Source organism: Oncorhynchus tshawytscha, unplaced genomic scaffold (genome assembly GCF_018296145.1).
Source record: "Oncorhynchus tshawytscha isolate Ot180627B unplaced genomic scaffold, Otsh_v2.0 Un_contig_12359_pilon_pilon, whole genome shotgun sequence".
In the NCBI taxonomy this organism is placed as follows: Eukaryota; Metazoa; Chordata; class Actinopteri; order Salmoniformes; family Salmonidae; genus Oncorhynchus; species Oncorhynchus tshawytscha.
This window is the reverse complement of record NW_024609223.1, coordinates 100,990-107,500: the sequence shown is the minus strand read 5'-3', so window position 1 is coordinate 107,500 and position 6,511 is coordinate 100,990.

The window sequence follows — 6,511 nt, the reverse complement described above, 5'->3', positions numbered from 1 at the left end:
GGAACAGGTGGCGGGCCATTCTCGACTCAAAATAGGGCTCGGCATATCACTGCCTAGCTGCCTGAGCGGCGGACGCCTGCGTAAAACCCGACACCCTGACCAACACATCCATATCCATTTCCGCACTGCTCCTTCAACTTACAAATATGTCGCTCGGCCCCTGTTGCTATTATCCGTTGGTGCGCCGTGCGCGCGAGACCCAGTGGCAGTGATAAAGTAAAGCGCGCTCGGGATGACAGCGCCGTTGCAAGGTTTCTAATATTAGATGTGTGATGAACGCGCCTCCATGAGCCTCCTCTGGTAACGGTAAACGGTAACAGGTTTCAGTTTGACCGATTATCCCTGTCTCCAGCAGCCTATGGCCCAATGAGGTTTTCCAAAAACGGAAACAGCGGTACCTCTTCTCTCTGGCATTCCTTGTTGCCGCATCGACGGCTGCTTCTGTTATGCTCTGGCTCTAATATGGTTGTAGGTGGGAGATGAGACGGGGGCGCTCTGAGACGGAGAGGTCGGCCTTTTCCCTTCCACCGAAATTGAACTTCTTCCCATGGGTCTGCACGGGGAACCGGGGAGAAGAGAGGGCGCAGCTGCCTTAAGATGGTGCCACGCGCTGGCAGAGTGAACTGTCCAAACCACTCAAATCAACTTAATCATGGATGATCATACCGAGATGAATTTCCATATTTTGAAAAGAGGTTTTATGGCTACAGGTTATGTATACGTGGTGTTTGTGTGTATATGTCACAAGTTATAACCAGCCCTTTATACAGGTTCAGATCCCAGAGCACATCCTCAACATCCCACTAGGAGACAGGTGTAGGTGGTTCAGAGGAAGCCTGCTTGATGGATATATCTTTACAGATGTAGGTTCTACAACGCATTCATCACCTGTCTGTTTGTTTCTGTATGGGGGAGAGTTCATAGAAGGGCAGGTGCCGGAGGTCCCACCTCAACAGAAGTGGTCCACTTGTAGCCTCTAGGCCAAATGGTCAGATCAGCTGTGTCCTGTATTACAGCACAATAATAATTGGTGTGTGTTTACTGTATGTGTGCTTATATGTGGGTGGTCCAGGAGGATGTGAACAATTCCCAGAATGCAGATGAAGTGGCTGAGGGATCAAGTTCCAAGGAGGTGATGTGACCAGGCCTATATAAAGATGACAGAACAGGCGACTGACTGACTGACTGTCTATATAACTGACTGACTGACTGACTGTCTGCCTGGCTGGCTGGCTGACTGTCTATATGTCTGACTCTCTTTCTGGCTGTCTTTCTGACTGTTTGTCTATCTGTCTGTCTGGGTGACTGTCTGACTGTCTGTATGACTGTTTGCCTTTCAGACTGTTTGTCTGACTGTCTGTGTGAATGTTTGTCTGTCTATCTGACTGTCTGATTGTCTGACTGTTTTTCTGTCCCTCTGTCCGGCCATGCCTGCCTGTCTATCCATACATCTGTTGGTACGTCCCTCTTTCTGTCCCACAGAGGACTGGAGATGCTGCAGCAGTAGGGAGGGAGGGAGGGAGGGAGGGAGGAGGGAGGGGGAGGGGAGGGAGGGAGGGAGGGAGGGAGGGGGGAGGGAGGGACAGCAGTAGGAGCTCAGGGAGGGAGGGAGGGGGGGAGGGAGGGACAGCAGTGGAGAGGGAGGGAGGGAGGGAGGGAGGAGCTCAGGGAGGGAGGGAGGGAGGGACAGCAGTAGGAGCTCAGGGAGGGAGGGAGGGAGGGAGGGACAGCAGTAGGAGCTCAGGGAGGGAGGGAGGGAGGGAGGGAGGGAGGGAGGGAGGAGCTCAGGGAGGGAGGGAGGGAGGGAGGGAGGGAGGGAGGGAGGGAGGGAGGGAGGGACAGCAGTAGGAGCTCAGGGAGGGGGGAGGGACAGCAGTAGGAGCTCAGGGAGGGAGGGAGGGAGGGAGGGACAGCAGTAGGAGCTCAGGGAGGGGGGAGGGAGGGAGGGACAGCAGTAGGAGCTCAGGGAGGGGGGAGGGGGGGACAGCAGTAGGAGCTCAGGGAGGGAGGGAGGGGGGAGGGAGCAGTAGGAGGGGGGAGGGAGGGTAGGAGCTCAGGGAGGGAGGGAGGGGGGGGGAGGGACAGCAGTAGGAGCTCAGGGAGGGAGGGAGGGGGGGAGGGAGGGACAGCAGTAGGAGCTCAGGGAGGGAGGGCCACAGCTGTGAGTCCCTGTAGCGTGAGAGTTTCCTCCCAGCATTAACAACACCACAACATGATCTGTTTACACAAACACAGCTCAAACTACAGTCGGATACTCATGACTGGAGCAGAATGAATGGTCTGGAACTGCCTTAGGCCACTGTAGCCAATAGTCAGACGTTACAGTACAAGGCAGCACAGGTACAGTACATTAAAATAGTCACATTTATGGTAGGGCAGTAATCATGTTCATTGAATTTGACATGGGGTCCCATATGGAAGACAGGCTGTATGCAACTAGAGGTGTGAAAACCAGCCAACGATACATGAAGGTACGTGCACAGGTTGTCCTGTAGGTGACAGTATTGCTACATGTTTGTTCTTGAACTCCTTAAAATTACAACCTGTGAAGGAGAATGGATTTTGTCCCAAATGACACCATATTCCCTATATAGTGCACTACTTTTGACCAGAGCCCTATGATCCCTATGGACCCTGGTCAAAAGTAATTCACCATATAGAGACTAGGGTGCCATTTGGGACGTGTGAAGGTCTTCTAAGCCTGATGTGGGATCAAAGCTTCCCCCAGGTAGAGGAGAGAACAACCTACTGCAGTGAGTTGCTAGGCAGGGCAGGAGGAGTTAGCCTTCTGGCTAGAGTTCGACAAGGTTTGAACTGACTGACTGACTGACTCTCTCACACACACACACACACACACACACACACACACACACACACACACACACACTTGGACAGATAATGACTGAAGACATAAAGTCAGTTGAGGTGAATTCAGTTCAATGGAAGAAAATAAGGACCAGCGCTGTCAGTTTGCTTGTTTACAGGAGCTTGGTGCAGGAGCTTGGTGCAGGAGCTTGGTGCAGGAGCTTGGTGCAGGGCTTGGTGCAGGAGCTTGTTGCAGGAGCTTGGTGCAGGAGCTTGGTGCAGGAGCTTGGTGCAGGAGCTTGGTGCAGGAGCTTGGTGCAGGAGCTTGGTGCAGGAGCTTGTTGCAGGAGCTTGTTGCAGGAGCTTGTTGCAGGAGCTTGGTGCAGGAGCTTGGGAAGAGAAAATACTAAGACATTCTCAACGGATCATTAAATGAAGTGTGAAGATAAGTGGAGGAGTTGTGGTATCTAGTCCAGCCTGCAAGACAAAATAAATACATTTATATATAAATATATATTTTTAAATTGGATCCCTTTTTTTCTCCCCAATTTTGTGGGATCCAATTGGTAGTTAAAGTCTTGTCTCATCGCTGCAACCACCGTACGGCCTCGGTAGAGGCGAAGGTCGAGAGCCGTACGTCCTCCGAAACACAACCAAACCAAGCCGCACTGCTTCTTGACACAATGCCCTCTTAACCCGGAAGCCAGCCGCACCAATGTGTTGGTGGAAACACTGTACACCTGGCGACCGTGTCAGCGTGCACTACGCCCGGCCTGCCACAGGGGGCGCTAGAGCGCAATGAGACAAGGACATCTTGGTCTGCCAAACCCTCCCCTAACCCGGACAACACTGAGACAATTGTGCGCCGCTTCATGGGTGTCCCAGTCACGGCCAGCTGTGACACAGCCTGGGATTGAACCCAGGCATGTAGACCGCTGCGCCTCTCAAATTGACTCTAACAAACAATTGATCCCCCCCAAAAATGTGTCCCTCGAGCTAAAAATCCCAATGTGGCCCTCAAGCCAAAAAGTTTGCCCACCCCTGATTATCCCCTCCTGTAATCTAATGAGAGGAAAGACAGGTTATTTTACTTGCTTTATTGTGTTAATTTACAATGAGATGAATACTGATACATATCTCTACCACGGCATCTAAAACATGCCCTCTCCCTCCCTCTCTCTCTCTCTCTCTCTCTCTCTCTCTCTGTCTCTCTCTCTCTGTCTCTCTCTCTCTCTCTCTCTCTCTCTCTCTCTCTCTCTCTCTCTCTCTCTCTCTCTCTCTCTCTCTCTCTCTCTCTCTCTCTCTCTCTCTCTCTCTCTCTCTCTCCCTCCCTCCCTCCCTCCCTCCCTCCCTCCCTCCCTCCCTCCCTCCCCCTCCCTCCCTCCCTCCCTCCCTCCCTCCAATCTACTCACACATCTCGTCAACATCTCCACGAACATCATTCAACAATTTACCCCTCAATCTACTGTAGGATGTCCATTAAAATAATAATATTTGATTTGTGTGGTTACATTTCATTGGATTATTGTTGGACAAGTAAATGTGTTACCAGACATAAACTAAGCTATCTGTCTGTCTCCTCTTCTAGACCACGGAACATTTCTACATCGCTGCAAAAACCTGACGAAGCTGTGATGAGACAGACCAGATAAGCTACACACCAGTACCACATTACTGGGCTGTGTCCTAAACGGGCTTCAACGGCTCCCTGTCTGTCTCTGTGCTCTTCACTGGCTATGAAGACAGGAAGGAAACCTCTGTTTTGGAGTATTGGGACGTACCAAACCTCCTCTTTACCAGGATTGGGGTCAATTCCATTTAAATTCCAATCATTTCAGAAAGTAAACCAAACTCCAATTCCTCATTGAAAAGTATTGGAGATACTTTTACTTCCTGAATTGACTGGAATTGAAATGGAATTGAGCCCAACTGTAGCTAGCTATGGGGGTTCATACTTCCATGGAGATATACTGTAGTGGCATTGGCATCTTCCTCGCCTTTACATGCCAAGCTACCAGTGTTGGTCATCCAGTCTGTCTCTACCTACCAGTGTTGGTCATCCCAGTCTGTCTGCCTACCAGTGTTGGTCATCCCAGTCTGTCTCTACCTACCATTGTTGGTCATCCCAGTCTGTCTCTACCTACCAGTGTTGGTCATCCCAGTCTGTCTCTACCTACCAGTGTTGGTCATCCCAGTCTGTCTCTACCTACCAGTGTTGGTCATCCCAGTCTGTCTCTACCTACCAGTGTTGGTCATCCCAGTCTGTCTCTACCTACCAGTGTTGGTCATCCCAGTCTGTCTCTACCTACCAGTGTTGGTCATCCCAGTCTCTCTACCTACCAGTGTTGGTCATCCCAGTCTCTCTACCTACCAGTGTTGGTCCCAGTCTCTCTGCCTACCAGTGTTGGTCATCCCAGTCTGTCTCTACCTACCAGTGTTGGTCATCCCAGTCTGTCTCTACCTACCAGTGTTGGTCATCCCAGTCTGTCTCTACCTACCAGTGTTGGTCATCCCAGTCTGTCTCTACCTACCAGTGTTGGTCATCCCAGTCTGTCTCTACCTACCAGTGTTGGTCATCCCAGTCTCTCTACCTACCAGTGTTGGTCATCCCAGTCACTCTACCTACCAGTGTTGGCCATCCCAGTCTCTCTGCCTACCAGTGTTGGTCATCCCAGTCTGTCTCTACCTACCAGTGTTGGTCATCCCAGTCTGTCTCTACCTACCAGTGTTGGTCATCCCAGTCTGTCTCTACCTACCAGTGTTGGTCATCCCAGTCTCTCTGCCTACCAGTGTTGGTCATCCCAGTCTCTCTGCCTACCAGTGTTGGTCATCCCAGTCTGTCTCTACCTACCCATCCCAGTCTCTCTGCCTACCAGTGTTGGTCATCCCAGTCTGTCTGCCTACCAGTGTTGGTCATCCCAGTCTCTCTACCTACCAGTGTTGGTCATCCCAGTCTGTCTGCCTACCAGTGTTGGTCATCCCAGTCTCTCTACCTACCAGTGTTGGTCATCCCAGTCTCTCTACCTACCAGTGTTGGTCATCCCAGTCTCTCTGCCTACCAGTGTTGGTCATCCCAGTCTGTCTGCCTACCAGTGTTGGTCATCCCAGTCTGTGTTGGTCATCCCAGTCTCTCTACCTACCAGTGTTGGTCATCCCAGTCTGTCTGCCTACCAGTGTTGGTCATCCCAGTCTGTCTGCCTACCAGTGTTGGTCATCCCAGTCTCTCTACCTACCAGTGTTGGTCATCCCAGTCTCTCTGCCTACCAGTGTTGGTCATCCCAGTCTCTCTGCCTACCAGTGTTGGTCATCCCAGTCTCTCTGCCTACCAGTGTTGGTCATCCCAGTCTCTACCTACCAGTGTTGGTCATCCCAGTCTCTCTACCTACCAGTGTTGGTCATCCCAGCTGTCTGCCTACCAGTGTTGGTCATCCCAGTCTGTCTGCCTACCAGTGTTGGTCATCCCAGTCTGTCTACCTACCAGTGTTGGTCATCCCAGTCTCTCTGCCTACCAGTGTTGGTCATCCCAGTCTCTCTGCCTACCAGTGTTGGTCATCCCAGTCTCTCTACCTACCAGTGTTGGTCATCCCAGTCTCTCTAGTGTTGGTCATCCCAGTCTCTCTACCTACCAGTGTTGGTCTCCCAGTCTCTCTACCTACCAGTGTTGGTCATCCCAGTCTCTCTGCCTACCAGTGTTGGTCATCCCAGT